Source organism: Zingiber officinale, chromosome 6B, assembly GCF_018446385.1.
Source record: "Zingiber officinale cultivar Zhangliang chromosome 6B, Zo_v1.1, whole genome shotgun sequence".
NCBI classification, from domain to species: Eukaryota; Viridiplantae; Streptophyta; class Magnoliopsida; order Zingiberales; family Zingiberaceae; genus Zingiber; species Zingiber officinale.
In genome coordinates, this window is record NC_055996.1 from 118039472 (window position 1) to 118066316 (window position 26845).

General features: G+C 40.4%; 1 pseudogene; it reads right to left on the minus strand.

Moving 5' to 3' along the window:
* Positions 1-24889, minus strand: LOC121991451 (annotated as a pseudogene).
* Between the last annotated feature and the right edge of the window lie 1956 nt (positions 24890-26845).

Here is a 26845-nt window from a genome sequence, read left to right on the forward strand (position 1 = left end):
TTAGACTTTGAAACACAAATCCCTCATGTAGAATTGACACTCAGGTTGTCCAAGTCTCACAGGAAACCTGTTTCCCCTCAGGCCAGTGCTTGAAGATCCAGCAACTGATAAAGTAGATATTTGAGATCCAAGCAAAGATGGTTGTGTAGAAGATAATTGGCTTGGTGATCCATACATCTGTCCTGCTCGAACTGATTGTTGGCCAGAAGATGATGATGATACAGGACCCACTGGTGCCGGGGTTGCATAAATGCCATGGAAGAAGATATTTGTCCCCAGATAATTATGACTTTAAACACCAAAACTTCTACAAACCACATAAGGGTTCCATCCTTGAACTGGAACAACTTCAGAATATAGCATACGAGGATAAGCCACTGGCATATATGATCCATGTGGTACTTAAGGACTACCAACTTCCCAACCAACATAGGTTGGGTATTGACGAGGAGAAGGTGTTGGACCGTGATCGTTCAATAGAGGAGGGGGGGTGAATATCGATTATAAAAATTCGTCGATAAGAGTAAGCACAGCGGAAAAGTAAAGAACAATGCTAACACAGAACCAATTTTACTTGGTTCGGAGCCTGTGTCGACTCCTACTCCAAGACCCGTACTCGTTGAATACTTTCGTTGGGCAATCACTATCAATTTGAATGATGATTACAAAAGAATTAAGTACAAAAATTGACAGAAAGAAAATACTAACAAGATTAAAAGAATTAGACTGAAGAGAGCGCTTTGTCGGAGTGGCCTCGCGGCGTTACAGGAGCACAGTAGAGCAGTCTGAGAGATTTTCGTTGTTGTTGAAGCTCCACCCCTACCCCTTCTTTTATATGAGGCTCGGGGCGCCCCGGATCCCTTCTGGGTGCCTTGGTGTGACGTGGTAGGTCCAACCAGCGAGCTCCACGTGTCTACGCTGCGAAATGGATAATATTTGCCTCCGGGCGCCCGGACCTCCTTTCTCTAGAAATTCCTTCTCCTGCAAGACAAGGTTAGTTCGAGGCAAATATATAATATGTATCTTGCAAAACAAAGTGTTAGCACAGTTTCTAAGTTCAGAGTATGACTTAGATTCCGTCTTTTCGAGACTGGAATCTAGTCACGATCTCGACTTAGATATCCAAAATGGATCTAAGTCGGATCGACGCCTAATGTTCCCTTCCCGGGAACGCGTCCTCACAGTCACTCCCTTCCAGTGACTTACCTTTACTCACCTGCCAGACGTCCGGTCAGCCCTTCGACCCGTCTGGACTTCTCGCCAGCTATTCGGTCAGCCCGTCGACCTAGCTGGACTTCGTGCTAAGCGTCTGGTCAGCCCGTCGACCCGCTTAGACTTCGTGCCAAATATCCGATCAGCCCGTCGACCCATTTGGACTTCGTGCCAAGCGTTCAGTCAGCCCGCGACCCGCTTGGACTTCGTGCCAGACATCCGGTCAGCCCGTCGACCTGTCTGGACTTCGCTTGCACACTCGGTCAGAGTGTTAGATAACGACAAACCTAACTTAACCTAATTTGTCATTCATCAAAACCTGAGTTAAACCATTAGTGCTAACCGCACCAACAATCTCCCCCTTTTTGATGGAATAACAACCTGGTTAAGTTAGTGAAAAATATGCGAGTAACAAAACTAGCATGATTTTTAAGGTTTAAGTTAGTTTTTAAATTTGACTTTTTGTTTGCTCTAACTTAACCATCTATCCCTCCCCCTTTGGCATTCATCAAACAAGGACATAAGGCAAGTAACCAATACATGACTCAAGCACAACAAAAGTTGTAAGAAAGATATCAAGCTAACTTGGGGGAGTTTTTAAATTTCACTATATAGTAACTTAACTTTTGTAACATAACTAAGTTTTTGAAAAGTAGCTAATTGTAGCAAAATAACTTAGTAATGAGTTAGGGCATTTTGAGATAATTTTTGCAAAATTAATTTTCAAAATAAATTTGCAAACGTAGAAAGAATTTTTCAATCAGAAATTTGAAAAGTTAATTTTCAAGTATAATTTTAGGGAAGTTAAGTTTAGATAGTCTAATTTTCAAACATAAGTTTTTAAGTTCCAAATTTCAAGAAATTAAATTTTCAAAATAAGTTTCAACTTGGAACGCTTTACAAACATGAGTTTTCAAAATCAAAGTTTCAAGATCAAGGTGTAGATTTTTCAAAATAAGTTTCAACTTTGAAATGCTTTTCAAACCTGAGTTTTCAAAAACAAAAATTTTAAAATCAAGGTTAAATTTTCAAAATAAGTTTCAACTTTGAAACAATGAGTTTTTAAAACCAAAATTTCAAAATTAAGTTTGAAAAATCTACTTTTTAAAAACCAATTAAGACTAAGTTTGCAAAAGATTCAGTTTTTAAAAACTTAGTTTATAAAATCCAATTTAAAAGCTAGTTTTCAAAAATGGATGTATTAGGTATTCAAAGAGAAAATAATTTTGGTGCTAAGTGTGAAAATAAGTTGATTTAATCCTCCCCTAAACCTGATATTTAAAATAGCTGTCTAACAAATTAGGTACTTACTGACTATCAGAAGATAGCAGCTTTCACTTGGTTAGTCAAGTTAAAGTGTAGTGTAATCAGTTAGTGTTTTACTAAACTGAATAACTTAACTTGATCAATATATGTTTGGTATTTAACACCTAGACTTATATCGGTGCACTGACATAAGCATCTTAAGTCCAGGCAACTGGCCTATACATCTCACCCCTTTCTATGTTCGTCAATCACAAGCAAGGTAAAACTAGGGTGTTGGTGAGATGCTCAAATACTAGTCCTAGGGGAACATGATTTCTAAGGGACTGACCTAGTCTAAAGCTAAAAGATCTTTTTGAAATCCTACAAATAGGAAAGTTTTGAAAAATAATTTTAACCTAGGATTTAAAACAATCATTTTTTAAAACAATTTTTGAATATTGAAAAATTCTAGTCTATTAAACACATCCCTAATTTTCTACGTAAATTGCTAAATTCACTTTCACGGAGTGGTTTTGTGAATATGTCTGCTAAATTTGACTTGGACTCAATGTATTTGAGTTCAATGTCACTTTTAGTAACATGATCCCTGATAAAGTGATGCCTAATTTCAATGTGTTTAGTTCGGGAATGATGCACTGGATTTTTTGTTAGGTTAATTGAACTAATATTATCAATTAAAACTTTTACATTTGTAAGGTTTAAGTTAAAATCTTTTAGGGTGTGCATCATTCATAATAATTGTGCAACGCACTCTCCTATAGCTATATATTCTGACTCGGTTGTGGATAGAGCAACACAGTGTTGCTTTCTACTGAACCAGCTGACAAGTGATGGACTCAGTAATTGACACCCACCACTTGTGCTTTTGCGGTCTAATTTGTAGTCGGCATAATCAAAGTCAGAATATCCTAACAATTCAAAGTTACTGGTTCTGGGATACCAAATTCCTACATTTGTTGTTCCTTTAAGGTATCTAAAGATTCTTTTGACCTGAGTCAAATGTGATTCTTTAGTACAGGTTTGGTATCTAGCACACATACTAACTGCAAATAAAATATCTGGTCGACTTGCAGTTAAGTATAGTAGGCTACCTATGACACTTCTATAGTATTTTAAATCAACTGATTTTCCATTGAGGTCATCATCTAAGATTGTGTTCACTGCCATAGGTGTTTTTATCTCTTTAGTATTTTCCATTCCAAATCTCTTAAGTAATTCCTTAGTGTATTTTTGTTGAAAGATGTAATTTCCTTCATTCATTTATTTGATTTGTAGTCCTAAAAAGTAGGTTAATTTACCTACAAGACTCATTTTAAACTCGTGTTCCATTAGACTTGTAAATTCATCTAAAAATTCTGAATTTGTTGAGCCAAAGATTATATCATCTACGTAGATTTGAGCTATAAAAATATCTGCTTTTATTAACTTGACAAATAAAGTAGGGTCAATTTGACCTTGGTTGAACCCTTTAGAGATTAGGTAAGAAGTTAGTCTTTCATACTGATCCTGTCCGAATGCTGAATCAACGGACACTGGGCACGTGGCGCTCCCCGGCTGCTAACGTGGATCTTCGACTGGTTGCACGAACCTCCGGCGAACCTGCACAGAAGTCGGGCCGGGAAGGGGTTCCCGGCGGCGACCCTCCGACGCTCAAGTCAGACAAGCAAGCAGCAAAAAGAGTGGCTCCAAATGTGTTGAACGCGTACCTCCGGAGAAGCATGAGGCTCTTTATATAGAGTGGTGAAAGAGCTCCTGCACATCCACCGAGGCGCATACATGTCCGCAGCCCATACCTCGGTATATATCTGTCAGAAAGCTTACCTGACGCCATACTGTTGCAGTCCCAGTATGTCCTCGATGGGATAACAGAACACCTCGTTGTCAGACTTGGAGTATGGCCTAGACATAGGGCTTGACAGCTGTCGTAAGATGTTCTTGTCCTTCTCTACCGACCACAGGCCGGGGCGTCCGGCAGGCCGGCTGGACGGGGAGTCCGTCCGGCCAGCCCTCATCTTACGCGCCGGCCGGACTACACTCACATTCCGTCCAGCCTGCCATTGGTATCGATATGCTGGGGATATTTTCGGTAGGGTACTATGTAGGGACTGTTAGCAGTATGTCACCTTCTCTTAGGCCTTACGCTCGGCCTCTTGTTACTGTTGGGGTTGCAAGGTTGCAAACATAGTCCCATATTGGAAACACATGGGAAAGATCATGGGTTTATAAGAGAAAAAGATATCTCCATTGGCATGAGGCCTTTTGGGGAGAGCCCAAGAGTAAAGCCATGAGGGTGTAGGCCCAAAGTGGACAATATCATGCTATTGTGGAGATATCTAAATTCTTTTCGATCCTACAATTGGTATCAGAGCCCGGACTGCCAGAAGGTTTAACCGTCGACTGTGCACAAGAGCTATGGTATGATTGAACCATGTGAGTACAATATTGACCTCGAACAAAAAAAATGGGGGCTCCTATGTTCGGATCAAGAGGACCAGACACCAGGCAGGAAGTCCTAGTAGGTCGGGTGGACCGAGGGGCAGGAAGTCCTAGTTGCGGCTAGGCAAGGAGGTCCTAGTAGGTCGGGTAGACCGAGGGGCAGGAAGTCCTAGTAGGTCGGGTAGACCGAGGGGCAGGAAGACCTGGTGGGTCAAGGATCGGACGTGGGAAGCCCATGGTCCTTTGTTTGAGGGGGGGGGGATTGTTAGGGTTGCAAGGTTGCAAACATAGTCCCATATTGGAAACACATGGGAAAGATCATGGGTTTATAAGAGAAAAAGATATCTCCATTGGCATGAGGCCTTTTGGGGAGAGCCCAAGAGTAAAGCCATGAGGGTGTAGGCCCAAAGTGGACAATATCATGCTATTGTGGAGATATCTAAATTCTTTTCGATCCTACAGTTACTGTTTCATTGAGCGTCGGAACCTCGACTTCTGTCGGGGCGCCTTTTGCCTTCAGCTATTCACCGGTCGGCCGGCCGGGGCTGGTCGGGAGGTCGGCCCCTCCTTCTCCGGTCGGCCCCTTGGTCTTTTGACTCCAGCGTGGCATTGACCCCTCAAAATGGGGGTCCCCTGTTCTAACCGCCGGATCACTTGCCTCCCCCTCAAGTCTAGTCGAAGGAGGCGAAGTTCGACTGACTGGACTGCCGATCTGACCGAGTAATGACCACTACATTAGTCTGCTCGGCCAGGCTTAGGGATGCTCATCCGTTCGGCGGTATCTTATTCGTGCCTTGTATTCTCTTGGAATCCATGCCCAATTCTCTCCCCCACTACCCATCACGTGTGCTGCACACGGTAAGGGGCGCTCATTAAATGCGACCAGTATCCTGCTGCCACGTGGCGATCATGCGCTTGTCAGCGTATGGCGGCGACGTCACTTCCGACGGGACAGCCGTCGTTTGAAATGAACGGCTGGATGATGACCTCGTTCTTCACGACCTGGATCGGACGGTGGAGATTTCTCCCGGGCGGCGATATAAAGCCCGCGGCTCCTTTTCCGCCGCCTTATTGCTTCAGCCTCCTCCAACACCCCTCTGTTAGCTTTCTTCTCCGGCGACCTTGCCCCTCAACTCTTCGGCAACCCCCAGGCCCCAGTCGATCATCTCTTTTGCTTCAATACCCCGCTCGGTCACTATGTAACCTAAGAAGCATCCTCCTTTTGCTCCGAATAGACACTTCTGGGGATTTAGTTTAACGTCATACCTCCTCAGTGTTCGGAAAGTCTCCTTCATGTCTTCCAAGAGGTCGGCCGCTCGGACGGACTTGATGAGAATGTCGTCCACATACACTTCCAGATTTCGCCCGATCTGCTCTCTGAATACTTTATTCATCAAGCGTTGATATGTGGCCCCCGCATTCTTCAATCCGAACGGCATCACATTATAGCAATAGGTACCGTCAGCCGTCACGAAGCTGACTTTTTCTTGATCTTCACGGGCGAGCGGCACTTGATGATAGCCTTGGTAAGCGTCGAGCATGCATATTGATTCGCAGCCGGCCGTAGAGTCCACCAGCTGATCTATCCGGGGCAGAGGATAAAAGTCTTTCGGGCAAGCTTTGTTGAGATCCCGAAAATCTATACATACTCTCCACTTGTTGCTCAGCTTGGAGACTAATACTATGTTAGCCAGCCAGCTTGGGAACTGCACCTCACGTATATGGCCGGCTTCCAGAAGCTTCTCCACCTCCGCCCGGATGATGGCATTTTGCTCGGCGCTGAAATCCTTTTTTCTCTGCTTCACAGGCCGAGCGTCCGGTCGGACATGTAGCTCGTGCTGCGCTATGCTCGGCGAAATTCCGGGCAGCTCATGCGTTGACCAGACGAAGACATCACAATTTCTCTGGAGGCACTTGATCACTTCCTATTTCCGGCTTTCCTCCAGATCGGCCGCAACGAACGTTGTGGCCTCCGATCGGGTCGGGTGAATTTGCACTTCCTCTTTTTCTTCATAAACTAAAGAGGGAGGCTTTTCAGTTATAGCGTTCACCTCGATCCGTGGCGACTTCCGAGCGGCATTTGCTTCTGCTCGGACCATCTCGATGTAGCATCGCCGAGTTGCTAGTTGATCTCCCCATACTTCTCCCACTCTGTCTTCGACAGGGAACTTGATCTTCTGGTAGAAGGTGGAGACGGCCGCGCGGAACTCGCTGAGCGCCGATCGTCCCACAATGACGTTGTATGAGGAGGGAGCGTCGACCACCACGAAGTTTGCTGTCCGCGTCCTCCTGAGCGGTTCTTCTCCCAACGAGATAGCCAGTCGGATCTGTCCGACCGGCTGGACTTCATTCCCCGTAAACCCGTAGAGGGGGGTCGTCATGGTCAGCAGCTCGGCTTGATCAATTTGTAGTTGGTCGAAGGCTTTTTTGAATATGATATTGACCGAGCTCCCTGTGCCAATAAAAACGCGGTGGATAGTATAATTTGCTATTACCGCTTTGATGAGGAGAGCGTCGTCATGCGGCACTTCGACTCCTTCCAAGTCTCTGGGCCCGAAGCTTATCTCGGGTTCGCTCGCCCTTTCCTGACTGCAGCCGACCGCATGGATCTGGAGCTGTCGGACGCTCGCCTTCCTCGCTCGGTTAGAGTCGCCTCCGGTCGGCCCGCCAGCAATAATATCGATCTCGCCTCGGGAAGTATTACTTCTATTTTCTTCTTCCCAAGCGGACGGTCGGGATCGTTCTCTGGACATTCGGTGATTCTCCCACCTCGGAGAGCGATGCCGATCGGGCCTCTGTGGTTTTCGTCTGTCAGCTTGCGTCTGATCGGCTTCATGATTTCTCTGTCGCCTATCGAATGAGGGCGATCGTCGACCACCACTTCGGGGAATGGGATGAGTAATTAAGGGAAGACTTCGACAATCCCTTGTGTTGTGCGTATCCGTCCGGTGGATGGAGCAGAACATGGGGGTCCACTTCTTTTTTGGCTTGGGTCGATCGACTGCTACTTCTTGGATATGGGACCTAACATTGGGGGAGCGGACTGCTTCGGCCCTCGGTCCTCTCGGAGGCTGATGAGCGATGTGCGGCTTCCGCTCGGTAGTAGGTGCCCGCTCGGTTGGAGTTTCTTTTTTCCGGGCGGCTTGGGCTTCCTCCACGTTGATGTATTCGTTGGCCCGATGCAGCATATGATCATAGTCTCGGGGCGGCTTCCGAACGAGTAGCGGAAGAAGTCCCCGTCCACAAGGCCTTGTGTGAAGGCGTTTATCATTGTCTCTGAGGTGACCGTAGGGATATCCATGGCCACGTTGTTGAACCGCTGGATATAAGCTCTGAGCGGCTCTCTTGGCTCTTGCTTGATGGCGAACAAGCTGACACTCGTCTTCTGATAGCGCCGACTGCTTGTAAAATGATGGAGGAAGGCCGTTCGGAAGTCCTTGAAGCTTGTGATGGACCCGTCCGGCAGTCTCCGAAACCACCGTTGAGCCGACCCAGAGAGGGTGGTAAGGAAAACCCGACACTTCACCCCATCCGTATATTGGTGAAGGGTAGCAGTGTTGTCGAATTTACCCAGATGATCATCCGGATAGCGTCACCGTGTGTTGTCGTCCAACCTCGTCCATTGTTTCCGTTCGGATGCAGGAGCGTTCCCACAGACGGCGCTAAATTGATCCTGTCCGAATGCTGAATCAACGGACACTGGGCACGTGGCGCTCCCCGGCTGCTGACGTGGAACTTCGACTGGTTGCACGAACCTCCGGCGAACCTGCACAGAAGTCGGGTCGGGAAGGGGTTCCCGGCGGCGACCCTCCGACGCTCAAGTCAGGCAAGCAAGCAGCAAAAAGAGTGGCTCCAAAGGTGTTGAACGCGTACCTCCGGCGAAGCATGACGCTCTTTATATAGAGTGGTGAAAGAGCTCCTGCATGTCCACCGAGGCGCATACATGTCCGCAGCGCATACCTCGGTATATATCTATCAGAAAGCTTACCTGACGCCATACTGCTGCAGTCCCAGTATGTCCTCGATGGAACAACAGAACACCTCGTTGTCAGACTTGGAGTATGACCTAGACATAGGGCTTGACAGTTGTTATAAGATGTTCTTGTCCTTCTCTACCGACCATAGGCCGGGGCGTCCGGCAGGCCGCCTGGACGGGGAGTCCGTCCGGCCAGCCCTCATCTTACGCGCCGGTCGGACGACACTCACATTCCATCCGGCCTGCCATTGGTATCGATATGCTGGGGATATTTTCGGTAGGGTATTATGTAGGGACTGTTAGCAGTATGTCACCTTCTCTTAGGCCTTCCGCTGGGCCTCTTGTTACTGTTTCATTGAGCGTCGAAACCCCGACTTCTGTCGGGGCGCCTTTTGCCTTCAGCTATTCACCGGTCGGTCGGCCGGGGCTGGTCGGGAGGTCGTCCCCTCCTTCTCCGGTCGGCCCCTTGGTCTTTTGACTCCAGCGTGGCATTGACCCCTCAAAATGGGGGTCCCCTGTTCTAATCGCCGGATCACATACCATGCCCTAGGTGCCTGTTTAAGTCCATATAAAGCCTTTTTTAATTTGTAGACATAGTCTGGGTGTTCTAGATTCTCAAACCTGGGTGGTTGTCCTACGTATACTTTTTCTTTTATTAGTCCATTTAGGAATGCAGATTTAACGTCCATCTGATATAATCTGAACCCTTTGCGGACTACATAGCTAAGTAACATTCTAATGGACTCTAATCTGGCTACTGGTGCATAAGTCTCATCATAGTCAAGTCCTTCTACTTGACTAAACCCTTTAACAACTAGTCTGGCTTTATTTCTAGTAATTTCCCAAGTTTCACTTAGTTTGTTTCTAAATGCCCATTTTGTTTCTATTACTTTCTTGTTTTTGGGTGGTGGTACTAAGTAGAGCCGTCAATTTGGGTTAGGCCCGTCGGGTTGGCCTGCCCCGCCAAACAATTTAAGCGGGTTGGGTTGGAATTTTATCAACCCAAGTCCGCCGCGGGCCGACCCACGACTCGCGCGGGTCGGCCCGCGATGGGCTTGGGTTGGCCCGCGGTTGAGAAACATATGGAAGCAGTTTATATCAATAGTCAATGCTGCAACTGTGAGAGTACCAGGGTTAAATTGTAACATTTCATTATCTTCTTCGTTGAGAGGAATACTAATTAGGAAAAGCCCATACTTGTGAGTTGAGTGTGATAAACAAAAGTTACAGAAATATATATGCACACAAAGTCGATTAATCTTAAAAGTAGATGACCTTCTTATTTGATTCGTTTATGGGATAAATCTGAAATATACATTATGCACAATGAAGAGCTTGGTGTGTGTACCCAAACTAGATGGTCTTCTTAAAAGTAGATGACCTTCTTATTTGATTCGTTTACACACGCACAACCAGGGTACCACTGATCTAAACTGCTCGACGCACAACCAGGAGTCCTAATTACTATTCCTCTCCATTGCACAATTTTATGCCAGTTTATTATCTTTCTTTGTTATAATTTTAAAATAAAAATAGTACTTTTGACCCAACATAAGTACTTGTTTATGTCCATTTATATTTAAAATACTTGTTTATGAATACATTTGATTGATAAAATATTTTCGAAGTAAAACATTGAAGATATGAACTATTTTTTTTAAATTTTTTAAAAACATTTGATAGGCCCGCGGGTTGGCCCGCCAAACCCGCGACCCGCCTTGGATTGGATTGGGTTGGAAATTTCCCAACCCGCCAAGTTGACGACCCGCCCCGCCCCGCCAAATGGTTGGCCCGCCACGGGCCGACTCGCCCCACCATGGGTTGACCCGTCTGACAGTTCTAGTACTAAGTCCCAAACTTCATTACGCTCAAATTGAGCTAGCTCTTCTTACATAGCTATGACCCAATCTAGGTCAAGTAGGGATTCAGCTATGGTTTTGAGTTCAATTTTTGAGATTAATGATATTTGGCTTAGATTTCTAAAGGATGACCTAATTTGAACCCTTAGGTCTGGGTCACCAATTATTTGATCAGTTGGATGATTATGGTTGACTCTTGTAGTTCTAGGATGTTGATTCTCTTGAGGTTGATCTTCTTCTTCATGATTTAGGGGTTGGTTGGTTTCTTCAAAGTTATTTTCTTGTATAAATTCAATTGGTTGTAGTTGAGTTTGTTCTAGGTTTTCATTGGATTCTTCAAATTTCACATTGGTAGTCTCTTTAATCCTTAAAGTAACCTTATTGTAAACTTTGTAGCCCCTACTATTTAGGGAGTAACCTACAAAAATTCCATTTTTTACTTTTGAAGTGAATTTTCCTAAGTGTTCTCTTGTGTTTAGGATGAAGACTGGGCATCCAAATACTCTAAAATATTTTATATTGGGTTGTTTGTTGTAGTAAATTTCAAAAGGGGTTTTGTTGTGCGTTTTATTTAGTGTTGTTCTATTTTGTATATAGCAGGCTGTACTAACAGCTTCTGCCAAAAAGTATTTAGGTAGATTATATTCATTTAGCATCGTTCTAGAAGCTTCAAGTAAGGTTCTATTTTTTCTTTCTACTATTCCATTTTGTTGGGGGGTTTTTGGACACGAAAATTCGTGATGATATCCGTTTTCAAGACAAAATTTACTAAAATTGTGATTTTTAAATTCTCCCCCATTGTCGCTTCTAAGTCTTTTAATTTTGATATCTTTTTCATTCTCAATTTGTTTACAGAAATTTGTAAATATTTTAAAGGTTTCATCTTTATTTTTTAAGAATTTTACCCAAGTGAACCTAGAATAGTCATCTATTATTACTAGACAGTATAGACTTCTATTTATTGATTTGACTCCATGGGAGTCAAATAGATCTAAGTGTAAAAGTTCTAATGTTGAGTTGGTTTGTGATTGATTAGTTGGTTTGTGGGTAGATTTTGTTTGTTTACCTTGTTGACAAACATTACATATGGTTGAATCTAAGTTAGGTAATTTTGATAAACCTCTAACTAATCCATTTAGTCTGCTTATATTTCTAAAATTCGTGTGTGACATTCTTCTATGCCATAACCAAGTTTCTTCTTTTTGTGCTAAGTAACACTTAATTGAAGAAGTGATTAAGTTAATTGCATAGATGTTGTCTTTTCTAAACCCTTTTAGGCTTATGTTAGGGTTGTCTAAATGTTTGATTAAGCATTCTGTAGATAAAAACCTAACCTTATACCTAGTATCACACAATTGACTGATACTTAAAAGATTATACTTGAAATTTTCCACAAGTAAAACATTTGTAATAATAAAGTCAATTTTTAGTTCGATATTACCTATACCAATTACCTTGAGTTTGACGTTGTTTCCAAAGGCAACTGTTCCTAGGCTTTTGTAGGTGAGTTGAGTGAATTTTGTGTGATCTCCAGTCACATGTTTGGAGCAACCACTGTCCAAAATCCATTTAGTTTCCTAAAATAGATAGGAATTGGGGTTAGTGTAAGTAGTCATTCTTTAGATTTGATGAAAGTAAGTTAAATAAGTTAAAATAAATTAAGTTTAATTTTTAAAATAGATTTTTTTTTAAAAAAAAATTTAAGTTTAATTTTAAAAATACATTTTTAAGTTAAAAAAAAATTAAGTTTAATTTTAAAATAAAATTTTAAGAAAATTTAAGTTTAATTTTTAAAAAATTTAAGTTTAATTTTTAAAAAATTTAAGTTTAATTTTTAAAATAACTTTTAAGTTAAAAAAAAATTAAGTTTAATTTTTAAAATAATTTTTAAGTTAAAGAATGATTGAGTTTAAAAAAACTTAATTTAATTTTAATTTTAATTTTAATTTAAATTTAAATTTAAATTTTATTTAAGTCTTTAGTCATCTCACCCGATCTATGTTTTCAATCAAGGAATCCTATGATTTTGTGAGATGAATTGGGTTCAATTTTAGGGTTTATTTTTAACTTGGGTTAGATTCAGGTTTAGCTTTGGGTTCAACAAATAGCCTATTCTCTAGATAAACTTCTGGGCTATGGTGAGTCACTTGGACATTATTAGAGTAACATGCATTCGAGGTTTTCCAAAGAGTCCTAACTTAGTACAAAACCTTGGTCTAACTGGTTAGGATCCATAATGGGTAGCTTCGGTCAGTTCCACTTAGCCAAATGCATCAGGTCGAAGCCATATCTTCCTAGACATGCATGGACTAAGCTTCCCTAACGTACTATCATCCAAAACTTCACCAGTACTATTTTTCCAGTTAAACTTGAACTCTTTTTAACTAGTCCTAATTACCCTGTCGGGTAGGTTGGTTAGGGTTACCCTGCCGGGTAGGTTAGTTTTGGAGGTGCCAGCTATTCTGGAGCCTCCCCTGAATTAATGGCCATTAATTTAAATTTTAGTTCTAGGTTTATGTCTATTTCTTTTATAATTATATTTTACTTGGTGATAGTTTAAATTTTGTTGAGTTCTACTATATTTAGATTTTAGATTTTTTGGTTTAGGTTTGTATTTTGGTTTTTGATTTGGTTTATTTGACTTTACGTAATATATTTTATCTTTAGGGATATAATATTGGTTATGTCCTATTTGTGTGGTTAGACACGCTTTCGGAACTCAGGCTTTATTCGTTGGTTTGTATTGAGTTATTAATGATTTAAAAGTTTTATTTGAGTTCGACTTATATCCGAGTCCGGTTTTATTATAACATGATTTTTGATTATTTAGGATTAAGTCTAAATTTTTTGATCTAGTAGTACATTTTTCTAACATATTTTTTAAATTATTAATTTATAATTTTAATGATGAATTCTCCTCCTCAAGTGTTAGATCTTAAGTTGGTTTATTATTTACAACTTGTACCTTGAGAATTTGATTTTCCTCGAGGAGCAATTTGTTTTCATTTTCTAATTTAACTAACTTATTATTTAAGCAAGAAATAATTTTAAAAAACTTTCGGTTTAAGGTTAGAAATACCTCTTCGAAATCTTCGGAAACGAGTACGGACTCGTGGCTCGATTCGGGTTCGGACCCGTCTTCCGATTCGTCTTCCGACTCTGCTTCGCGGGCCATCAGCGCGAGGTGGCTCTGGTGCTTCTAATCTTCTGCTTCTGATTCGTCTGAGGAGTCATCCCACGTCGCTTTGAGGGCCTTCTTTTTGGTCGGCTTCGGTTTGTCGATTTTCAGTCTTAGGCACTCATTTTTGTAGTGTCCTTTTTTGTTGCAACCGAAGCATGTCACGTTCCTCGAATCGGCTGGCGAATTGATCTTTTGTATATCTTTCTTGCTGAAGCTTCTCTTCCTCCTGGTGAACATCTTCCTTACCAGGTTCACCAGGTGTTCTTCATCTTCAGAGCTCTGGTCAGAGTTTTCTTCAGGTTCAGCCGTGTTCTTCTTGGAGGAACCTACATATAAGGCAATACCTTTCTCGGCCCCAATGTTAGTCTGCTCATGTAATTCCAATTCACAAAACAGTTCATCTAATTTAAGCTTAGTTAAATTCTTAGAAATTTTGTAGGCATCCACTATGGATGCCCACAAACTATTACGTGGAAATGCGTTTAACGCATACCTGATAAGGTCTCTGTTGTCCATTTGGTGGCCTATTGCGTGGAGCCCGTTGAGGATATCCTTGATCCTCGTGTGCAGCTGACTCGCTGTTTCTCCTTCCTGCATTTTTATATTAAATATTTTAAGTCCCTTTTTGTTACCTTAGTGTCGCTGGTTCATTCGTGTAGCTCGATCAATTTGTCCCACAGCTCTTTAGCGTTTTGATGTGGTCCGACCCGGTTCAGGTCTTCTCTTGTTAATCCACACTGTAAAGTGTTGATAGCCTTGTTCTCTGTTGATGCCTTCTTCTTCAGGTCTGATGTCCATTTTTCAGGATCCAGTAAATCCCCGGAGCTGTCAACTGGTGGTGTGTAGGCTTTTGTGACGCTCAGCCACTGGTCGAAATCTGTCTTGAGATATACTTTCATCCGCTTCTTCCAGTACAGGAAATCATCCCCATTGAAAAGGGGAGGTCGCACTGTGCTGAAGCCCTCGATCTGTGACATTTTAATCTGCCAAAAAAAAAATAAAGAACAGAGGTTCCAAGACTTGGTCTTGGATTAGTAGTGCGGGAAAAATTTAAAAAAAATAACTAAATTGATGTTGCACCAATTTAGATTTAATTACGACGAAAGTGTTGATGCGGGAAGCATCCGATGATTAAACCTGAGTTTTGATAATGACAAAGGATTCAAAGTTAAGGTTAGGTTGTGATCTAACAAGTCTGTTTAAGTGTTTCAGGAGAAGTCCTAGCTGTGGTTAGGCAAGTGAAAACCCTAGGGGGTGGTAACCCTATGCGGAAAGTCTTGGTGAGTCGAGTGCTTCAGGCAAAAGTCCTTGGGGGGGTAACCCTAGGTGGAAAGTCCTGGTGTCGCGAACCAGGTGAAAGACTGGACCAGCCGGGAAGCGGAAGTCCAGCAGAAAGTCCGGAAGCATCGAGCACCGAGCAAAAGTCCAGTCGGTCTGGAGGATCGAACTGGCAACAGGTAAATCTCCTGAGTGGAGTAGGTGAGGACGCGTTCCCCGTAGAGGGAACAGTAGGCGTCGGGTCGACCTAGGGTTTCCGGTTGGAAATCTGAAGTCAGACCCGGACAGTCCGGAGACTATCATCATATTTTATTATCATATCTATATTGTTGTTTTGTGCTAACTTGGTTTTGCAGGGTATGTGTTTGGGACTAATACTTTTTGCAGGACCAAAGGAGCACAACTTAGCCTCGGATGCAAAGCTGAGCTGGCTGCGAAGCAAGCTTGGAGGCACCTTGGACTGGTGGATGAAGGCGCCTTGGAGAGCACAGAAGGCGCCTTGAAGGGATAAGTCACGACCAGTTCAGGCTTGATCCACGAACTCATGAACCTTGTGAAAAGACTCTACAAGAAGAAGAAAGGCTTCAACAAGAGGGACCTAAAGAAGGTAGTCCAATCCAAGGAGGCCCAACCGAATTCTAAGGTAAAATTTGAGGTGATCTGCTACGGATGCAACCAGAAGGGGCATATCAAGGCCAACTGCCTTAACCAAAAGGAAGCGAAGAAGCAGAGAAGGAAGAAGGCCTTGAAGGCGACATGGGATGAATCTTCCTCAGAAGACGACGAGGATGAACTCGATCAGACGAGTTTACTTGCGCTGATGGCCCAGGACCAGATCAACCTGTCCGAGAGTGAGAGCAAGTCGGAGGTCGAGTCCGAGTGAAGCCACGGATCCGTATCCGTTTCCGAAGGGCCCGATCCCTTTGTAAGTATCTCTCGACTCAATAATTTAGTTAATTATTTGTTACGAAAATTAGCTAAATCAAACCTAAGAGTCAAGTCACTTCTAAAGGAAGTAGAAGTCCTTAAAGAAGTGACTAACTCCGAATCTGTGACTGAACCAATTCAGACTGAAAACTCAACTCAAGTCCAAAAACTTGAAGAAGAGAATTCCAGCCTGAAAACTCAAGTCAAGGATCTGGAGAAAACACTAGAACGGTTTTCTTTAGGTTCCAAGAATCTTGACCTAATTCTTGGGACACAAAGAGCCGTTTACAATAGAACTAGTCTAGGATTTAAACCAAAGAAGAAATATAAATCTTATTTATCTCTTGTACAAAGAGCAAATAGAAAAATAGTCCAAGCATGGGTCCCCAAGTCCAAATTGATTAATCAAGTTGGACTTGGTCAATATTGGATCCCGAAGGATCAAATACACTACCTCGACAGACCATATCGAGGCTATGATCCAAGGGGAGCAAAAAGAAAGATGATATTAAAAAATTTGAAATTAAATTAAAAATTCAAAATTAAATTAAAAAATCAAAAATCAAAAATAAATTAAAAATTCAAAATTAAATTAAAAAATCCAAAATTCGAAATTAAATTAAAAAATTAAAAATTTGAAATTAAATTTAAAAAATTCAAAATTCAAAATTAAATAAAAAATAAAAAATTTGAAATTAAATTAAAAAATGCAAAATTCAAAATTCGAAATTAAATTAAAAATTCAAAATTCGAAATTAAATAAAAAATTTAAAATTCAAAATTAAATTAAAAAATTAAAAATTCGAAATTAAATTAAAAATTAAAAATTCGAAATAAAAAAACTCAAAATTCGAAACTCAATTCGTAATTAACTTAAAATTAAAAGTAAAATTCAACTTAAATCAAAATAGAAGGAGGATCCAGAATAACTGGCACCTCCAATTTAATCTATCTGACAGGGTAACCAAACTTTACCTACCCGGCAGGGTAAATAGGGTTAGAATAAAAAGAGCTAGGTTTAACTTGACCCACGGTACTGGTGAAGCATTGGATGATAGTACGTTGGGGAAACTTAGTCATCGCATGTCTAGGAAGATATGACTTCGACCTGGTGCATTTGGCTAAGTGGAACTGACCAAAGCTACCCTTTATGGATCCTAACCAGTTAGACCAAGGTTTTGTATTAAGTTCAATGGGTAGGACTATTTGGAAAACATCGAAGGCATGGTTACTTTAATGATGTCCTTGTGACTCACCATAGCCCAGAAGTTTATCCAAAGAATGTCTGCTTGTTAAACCCAAAAATAAACCTAAATCTAACACAAAGTTAAACAAAACCCTTAAATTAAACTCGTAATTAAAATTAATTCAAAATTAAACTCGTAATTAAAATTAATCAAACTTAATTATTTTCAAAATTAATCCAACTTAATTATTTCCAAAATTATTCAAACTTAATTATTTTCAAAATTAATCAAACTTAATTATTTATCAAAATTAATTAACAAATTACTTTTCAAATTAAAATTATTTTTCGAGAATTCAATTAACCTAAAGTTAAACTTATGTTTCAACCAATACAAACTCAAACTTAATCACTTCACTTCATTTTCATCAAATAGAATCCAATTCAAAAATTTATGTGTAGGAACATAAAGAATTGAATCAATGGATGTTAGATAGTGAATGCTCCAGACACATGACTGGAGATAAATTAAAGTTCACAAAGCTCAAACTAAAGAATTTAGGGTCTGTTGCATTCGGCAACGACGACAAACTTAAGGTAATTGGAAGAGGTAACATTGAACTTAGTTTTGATTTTATTATTCAAAAAGTTCTATTAGTTGAAAACTTTAATTTTAATCTTCTAAGTATAAGTTAATTGTGTGATAGTGGATACCTAGTTACCTTTGACAAATCTAGTTGTTTAGTTAAAAATATTGAAAACCCTGAAATCACACTTAAGGGGCTTAGGAAAAATAATATGTACTCAATTGATCTACCCACTTCCTCAATAAAATATTTTCTAACACAAGAAGAGGAAATTGAGTTGTGACACAGAAGATTGGGTTACACTCACACTAGACTCATTTCAAAAATGAGTCAAAATGGTCTAGTTAAAGGTTTGCCTAAATTAAAATTTATTGAAAATTCAATCTGTAATGCTTGTCAACAAGGAAAACAAACCAAGTCAACCCACAAATCAACTAATCTAGAAAGAACTAACTCTTTACTTGAGCTCCTTCACCTTGACCTATTTGATTCACATGGAGCTAAGTCACTAAGCAAGAACCAGTATTGCTTAGTTATAATTGATGACCACTCTAGGTTCACCTGGGTAAAATTTCTAAAAACAAAAGATGAAACTTTTGAAGAATTTAGTAATTTTTGCAAGTTAACAGAAAATGAAAAAGATACTAAAATTAAAAGAATAAGAAGTGATCATTGGGGGGGGGGGGGGATTTGTAAATCATATGTTTACCCAATTTTGTAAAATCAATGGATACCAACATGAATTTTCATGTCCTAGAACCCCCCAACAAAACGGTCTAGTGGAACGTAAAAATAGAACCCTACAAGAAGCCGCTAGAACCATGCTAAATGAATATAACTTAAATCATCAATTTTGGGCCGAAGCCATAAATACAGTAAATTATATTCAAAATAGAATTCTAATTAACAAACTTCACAATAAAACTCCTTATGAAATGTATTATAATAAAATTCCCAACCTAAACTATTTAAAAGTTTTTGGATGTAAAGTTCATATTTTAAATACTAAAGATTACTTAGGAAAATTTACACCCAAATCAAATCAAGGAATCTTTTTAGGGTACTCCACAACCAGTAGGGCCTATAGAGTCTATAACCAAAATACCCTAAAAGTTGAAGAAACAACTAATATAATATTTGATGAAGAAAATAATCTACCTAATTTAAATGAAAATGTTGACATTAATCCAAGAATTATTGAAGACGATGAAATTCAACTTAACACTAATAAACCAGAGAAACCAATTTCTGACCAAAACATAAGATCAACTAGAGTAAGTACTTTTCACCCACCTGACCAAATTTTGGGTGATCCAAACCTAGGAGTCAGAACTAGATCCTCTTATAGAAATCTTAGTCAGATTGCCCTTATTTCTAAAATTGAACCTAAGACTATAAAAGAAGCCCTACCTGACCCAGACTGGACCATTGCTATGCAGGAAGAGTCAGCCCAATTTGATAGAAACCAAGTCTGGCAACTTGTACCTAAACCCTTAAATAAATCAATAATAGATATCAAATGGGTATTTAGAAATAAGTTGGATGATCAGGGTGAAATAATTAGAAATAAGGCTAGACTAGTGGCCAAAGGATTTAGTCAAGTTGAGGGTTTAGACTATGACGAAACCTATGCACCAGTAGCTAGACTCGAATCCATTAGGATGTTGTTAGCCTATGCAGCATATAAAGGGTTTAGGTATACCAAATGGATGTAAAATCCGTGTTCCTAAATAGGTTCATTAAGGAAAAGGTCTATGTAAACCAACCCCCAGGATTTGAGGACTTAGACTATCCTAATCATGTATTTAAATTGAAAAAGGCCTTAACTTTTGTGGATGATGCATACCTTAAAAGATTATCAATTAGAATACAAAAATACAAAAATCTTAATTGATAATATAAGCTCAATTAATCTAACAAAAAAAATCTAATTCACCACTCTAGGACTAAACACATAGAGGTAAAACACCACTTTGTAAGGGATCATGTAGCTAAAGGTGAAATTGCACTCAACTATGTTGAGTCCAAATCAAACCTAGCTGACATTTTTACAAAACCCTTACCTGAACTTGAGTTCAGTACACTAAGAAGACAAATAGGTATGTGCTGGGTAGAGTAGACATTGATTTTCAAATCAAATCTCCACTTTTTCTGCATGTTAAATCTGCTCATCTCATGTTTTAAAAACTCTAGGAAAATATTATTTTTAAAATTCCAGTTTTACTAGATTTTCAAAATTTGGACTTAGTTTAGGCTTAACCCTAGAAATCTTGCTCTCCTAGACTTCAGCCAGAGCATCTCACAAACACCTAGGCTTACCTTGCTTGTGTTTGAAAAGCATAGAACGACGTGAGATGCATAGGGTACAGCCTGGACTCCAGTATGCTTATATCTGTGCATCATTATGAGTCTGGGCGTTAAATACCTAGTCAACATTAATCAAATCAAGTCCTCCAGCACTAATCAAATCTAACTGGATCTATTGACTTAACTTGACTAACCAAGTGAAAGCTGCTGCCCTCTAAGCAATCAGCAAGTAGCTAAAGGTTAGACAGTTGGTGAAGGAAATGGAGATTTTAAGATTGAGCATGCTTGTACTTTAGGGCTCTGATACCTGATCAAAACAATTTGAATAACTTAACATTTATTTAACTTGACTCATGCTTAGACTTAAGGACCAACTAAATTTGAATAAATAACCTAAATTAAATATTTAGTCACTCCCTCTTTGTCCTAAAAATTCACTTAATAAGTTCTTACTCCTATTTTTTCAAAATTAAGTTTTTTTAAAATTAAGCTAAGTACCTTTTTAAACTGAAGCTACATTTTCAAAATTCAATATTTGCAAAAGGCTTAGCTAAATGATTCATATAGCAACTTTCTAACTTTCTCAAACTTAGCCAACCTTGAAATCTATCTTTATAAATTTTTGCTAAAATATTTCTCTCAGTTACCTCTCAGATTCATTCTTTACTTAGCTAAAGTATTAAAAAGCATATCCTTGCAAAATTTAACTCATTGCTAAGTAAAAAGAGACTTCAAGTTTTTTGACTCCAAAAATTCTTTAAAATTTAGCTAAGTATTTTTCAAAAAACAACTAAGTTTCAAAAGCAGTCACCCATATATTAGCCTTTTAAACTTAGGTGAAAAATATGTTTTTATCTCACTTAGCTAACAGTTTTTACAGTAAAATTTAATTATAAGCTGAGTGTTACACAAGCATCTTTCAAAGCCTTATCTGTTTTTCTAAATATTTAAAACAAGTTGTAAACTGGCTTATTTTTGATGAATGACAAAGGGGGAGAGTAGGAAAATTCAAAAGTAAAAGAAAGTCCTGTATTAAGGAGGAGCTTCACAAAGTTTAAGTGGCAGCTTACGTTATGCTTGTATTTTGATTTTATGTACTTAAGTTTGTTCACTTACACTCTATAAGTATATTTATGCATTTGTTTTACTTAACTTTGAATTTCAGTTGCCATAATAAAAAATGAGGAGATTGTTGATGCGGGAAGCATCCGACGATTAAACCTGAGTTTTGATAATGGCAAAGGATTCAAAGTTAAGGTTAGGTTGTGATCTAACAAGTCTATTTAAGTGTTTCAGGAGAAGTCCTAGCTGTGGTTAGGCAAGTGAAAACCCTAGGGGGTGGTAACCTTAGGTCATAGGGGGTGGTAACCCTATGCGGAAAGTCTTGGTGGGTCGAGTGCTTCAGGCAAAAGTCCTAGGGGGGTAACCCTAGATGGAAAGTCCTGGTGTCGCGAACCAGGTGAAAGACTGGACCAGCCGGGAAGCGGAAGTCCAGCAGAAAGTCCGGAAGCATCGAGCACCGAGTAAAAGTCCAGTCGGTCTGGAGGATCGAACTGGCAACAAGTAAATCTCCTGAGTGGAGTAGGTGAGGACGCGTTCCCCGTAGAGGGAACAGTAGGCGTCGGGTCGACCTAGGGTTTCCGGTTGGAAATCCGAAGTTAGACCCGGACAGTCCGGAGACTGTCATCATATTCTATTATCATATCTATATTGTTGTTTTGTGCTAACTTGGTTTTGCAGGGTATGTGTTTGGGACTAACACTTTTTGCAGGACCAAAGGAGCACAACTTAGCCTCGGATGCAAAGTTGAGCTGGCTGCGAAGCAAGCTTGGAGGCGCCTTGAAGAAAGCTCAAGGCGCCATGGACTGGTGGATAAAGGCGCCTTGGAGAGCACAGAAGGCGCCTTGAAGGGATAAGTCACGACCAGTTCAGGCTTGATCCACGCGGGCGACTTGGCCCTCCTGGAGGCGCCTTGGATGGATTTCAAGGCGCCTTGAGCACTGTATAAAAGCAGCACTCGACCAGCAACTCGACAGAACTTCCTCTAAGCAACCTTTCTTTAACGTGCTGTCAACGAGACGACCCAGAAGTATTGCGAATATTTCCCGACGACCCGGAGCTCCAAATCTGATATTTCCTAAGTGTCGTTGGTATTTTTAATTACTGCTTTAAATTGTATTTAGCTTGTAATAATTTCGTGCTTATAGTTGTTGTCCACGGAAAGCGATCAGGGATCGCGGGCCTTCGAGTAGGAGTCGCTACAGGCTCCGAACGAAGTAAATCCCTTGTGTTTGTGTGTTTGTTTTTATTCCGCTGCGTTTATTTACTCGACTGCTTTTAGGATTCTGAAACGAACGAAATAGCCGCGAGCGCTATTCACCCCCCTCTAGCGCTTCTCGATCCAACAGAAAGGAGATTTCCAAAAAGGTAATAATACCAGTTTGGAACTTTACGAAAAACTGAAATCTGAAAATAAAAAGAAATTAAAAAAAAAACAAATCACCCCCTTGTCTGATTGGTGGTTGCACCAAATCAGAGCGGTACCTGCTCTGATACCATTTGTTGGACCGTGATCGTTCGATAGAGGGGGTGAATATTGATTATACAAATTCGTCGATAAGAGTAAACGCAGCGGAAAAGTAAAGAACAATGCTAACACAGAACCAATTTTACTTGATTCGGAGCCTGTGTCGACTCTTATTCCAAGGCATGTACTCGTTGAGTACTTTCGTTGGACAATCACTATCAATTCGAATGATGATTACAAAATAATTAAGTACAAGAATTGACAGAAAGAAAATACTGACAAGATTAAAAGAATTAGACTAAAGAAAGCGCTTTGTCGGAGTGGCCTTGCGGCGTTGCAGGAGCACAGTAGAGCAGTCTGAGAGATTTTCGTTGTTGTTGAAACTCCACCCCTGCCCCTTCTTTTATATGAGGCTCGAGGCGCTTCGGATCCCTTCCAGGCGCCCTGGTGTGACGTGGTAGCTCCAACCAGTGAACTCCACGTGTCTACGCCGCGAAATGGATAATATTTGCCTCTAGGCGCCTGGATCCCTTCCGGGCACCCGGACCTCCTTTCTCCAGAAATTTCTTCTCCTGCAAGACAAGGTTAGTCCGAGGCAAATATATAATATGTATCCTGCAAAACAAAGTGTTAGCACAGTTTATAAGTTCAGAGTATGACTTAGATTCCGTCTTTCTGAGACCGGAATCTAGTCACGATCTCGACTTAGATATCCGAAATGGATCTAAGTCGGATCGACGCCTAATATTCCCTTCCCGGGAACGCGTCCTCACAATCACTCCCTTCCAGTGACTTACCTTTACTCACCTGTCAGGAGTCCGGTCAGCCCTTCGACCCGTCTGGACTTCTCGCCAGCTATCCGGTCAGCCCGTCGACCTAGCTAGACTTCGTGCCAAGCGTCCAGTCAGCTCGTCGACTCGCTTGGACTTCGTGCCAAATGTCTGGTCAGCCCATCGACCATTTGGACTTCGTGTCAAGCGTCCAGTCAGCCCGTCGACCCGCTTGGACTTCATGCCAGACATCCGGTCAGCCCGTCGACCTGTCTGGACTTCGCCTGCACACTCGGTCAGAGTGTTAAATAACGACAAACCAAACTTAATTTAATTTATCATTTATCAAAATCTGAATTAGACCGTTAGTGCTAACCACACCAATAAAAGGAACAGATAATTGCTCTACAGTTGGATAAGATGTAGGTGCGGGTGAGGTGACAGATGGCCTAGCAGGTTGTGGGTGATGGAATTTTCATGTAGCACCAAACTTGCATTGCCTGCTCTTGATGTATAAGGCACACTCTTTCTCACCCTGCATCAACCTCAAAAGATCCTCCTCAGTAAAAATTCCAGATTGTATACTGATGAATTAGTAAGCTTTATCCAGTGCATCTACAACAAAAAAAAAATCTAACCGGCAGATATTAAGAAGAAAACTTCTCAATAATATGTCGTAGTTAAATTTCAAACTCTAGATCCCTGCCTGTAGTTAAATTTCAAACTCTAGATCCCTGCCTGATCTATCACTAGAAGGCTTAATCATGACCACCATGCCCCCGGGTGTCATGGTTGACCAACGTATAGTTGACCAACTCACTCAGGATCCTCCACAGCTGCAGTTCTGTCTGCTCCAGTTAACTAAAATGGAAACAGAAACAACCAATGTTAGTAAGCAACTGTAAAAAAAATTGCAGGGTGTCTAAATCCAAGAAGCGATTTGGTGAATTTTGTAACCCAACTACCAACTTTATGGCAATTCATTTATTGGCAAAGCAGTTAAACAGTTTAACTGGAGCAAGAAAACACTAAACAACAACATTCAGCCCTGGTCCTAACAATCAGGAGGTCCGGGGCGAAACAATCAAAATAGACCCTTAATTTTTTTCATAAAGTAAAAATTATTTATAATGACTTCTTCTAACTTTTCTAGATGTAAAATCATCTATATAATATTATTAATTTCAAGATTTTCTAAAATCTCTTTTTCAATAGATAAAATTGCAAAGATGAGTAGATGACAACCCGCAACCACCGCAACTCGCAAACCTCCGCACCGTAAGCTTAAAACCTTCAGGTGCAGTGTGCTGGAGGTGCAGGTGCAGCCGTGTAGAGAAGTGACAAAGGCGCAGCCTCGCTCACTCGCTGTGACGTCATCGCGGTCTCGCGGAGTCTCCGATAGAAAGGAGAGCAAACAAAAAATCCAAGAGAAAACTGAGAAGTAGAGAGAATATGAAAGAGGAGATCGTCGGTAGAAATTGAAAGAGCTTGAGCTTTGTAATACAAAAGAGAACATATAACAGTGCAAGGTTTACAAAACCTAATTCTTAAAACAATTTATATATATATATATAATCATTTAAAAGTTGTGGGCCCCTCCAAGAACTTGACCCTTGAGCTTGTGCGGCGGTGGAAGAGCATGTACAACAGTAAAGATTTATAAAACTTAATTCTTAAAACAATTAATACATATATATATTATATAAATATTTAAAAATATGTTGTGGGCCCCCCAAATTTAGGGCCCTGGGCAATCGCCCAGGACGGCCCGGCCTCTGGGCCGGGGCTGGCAACATTGTCAAAAGGGCTACTCGACCATACTGAAAGCGGTCCAAAGTTAAATTTTCCTAACAAAAACCCTTACTAATGCACAATCACAGGGGTGATTGTAGCGGCACATCTCCCCATAGCTACATGTTCCAGTCCTCATGTTGTCATGTTGTAGGCACAGTCCGACTCTCCAGGTCTCTCCGGGTAATGCGTCTCACCTCCACCGTCGAATCCCAAACGCCACATGGACTCTTCATCGCACATAAAAAAGTGGAAAAAGGGGAAATTTTTTCACAGTAAATTGCTTCTCCCCCCTCCCCTGACACACACCCCCTTTTGTCTCCCTTTGAAATGTCCTTTCTACCTCTCTTCCTTAATAACAAGTTATTTGAACTCTTTTACGTGTAATTTTTTGTTTTCAATTTTATTTAATTTTTATTTAGTTTTTTAATCAATTTTATTTATTATTTTTTTAATAAATTTTTTAATTTGTTATTTTATATAATTTTAAACATATGTTACTCGTTATATAACACATGTTTATTTGTGATACAAAGTAATATGTACACCTTGAAATATGTCGGAATAAAATTTAAAGACAATATTAATTAAAATTTTATTTTTATATATTTTCGTATTTTTTTTTGTATGTATTATTATATGTCCCCGCGAGGAGCAGATCTCCTGGTTCAAAAAAAGTAGAGCAAGGGATAGACCACCTTTAATTACGGTCGGATTTTGAACGCGATCTGGCTGCAATTAATTGCGATACCTTTTTTGATTTATCGTCCTATCTAGATTATAGTTTGTGTCAGAGCGGGCAGCTGGAGGTCGCCCGAAAGCCGCCTACGTTCGGCGTCTAGCAGTCTGGCCACTTGCCCACCTCCGACGACTTTCAGACGGTCTTCGGCCGCTCGCTCCGACCCAAACTATAACCTGGAAGGTACGGTGAACCTAGGAAGGTATCGCAATCAATTGCGGCTGGATCGTGGTCACGATCCAACCACAATTAAGAGTGGTCCATCCCCTGGTCCATTTTTTTGTGGACCAGGAGATCTGGCTCCGTCCTCGGGGTTATGATGCTGCGGTAGGATATTTAAATTATTACCCAGGCACCCACGGTTCAATTCCCAGCTATGACGTATTTGTAAAAAAATTTCCTCTAAATGAGGGGCGCAATCAAAAGATGCTGGGTTTCTGGGCTGACCATCACATGTGCTTCTTAATTTACCCTGATAGCAAGTGGAATACTTCCGTAGGACCAAACCGATCACCCAAGGATAGTCAATTAGACTAACTGAAATTACCATTTTTTTCATTTTAAAAAATTATTTATTTATAAATTATAAGTATATTTACTATTAATTATTAGTATTTTTATTAGTTTTAAATTTTTTACCGATAATAACTACTAAAATTTACGATGAAGATTACAAACATAAGTAAAATTAAAATTTAAGATGAGACCGGAAAAAAAAATATATGAATACAAAAAATATCTCTTTTAAATTATTCATTTTTCAATCCTTAAAAAATATATATATATATATATATATATATATA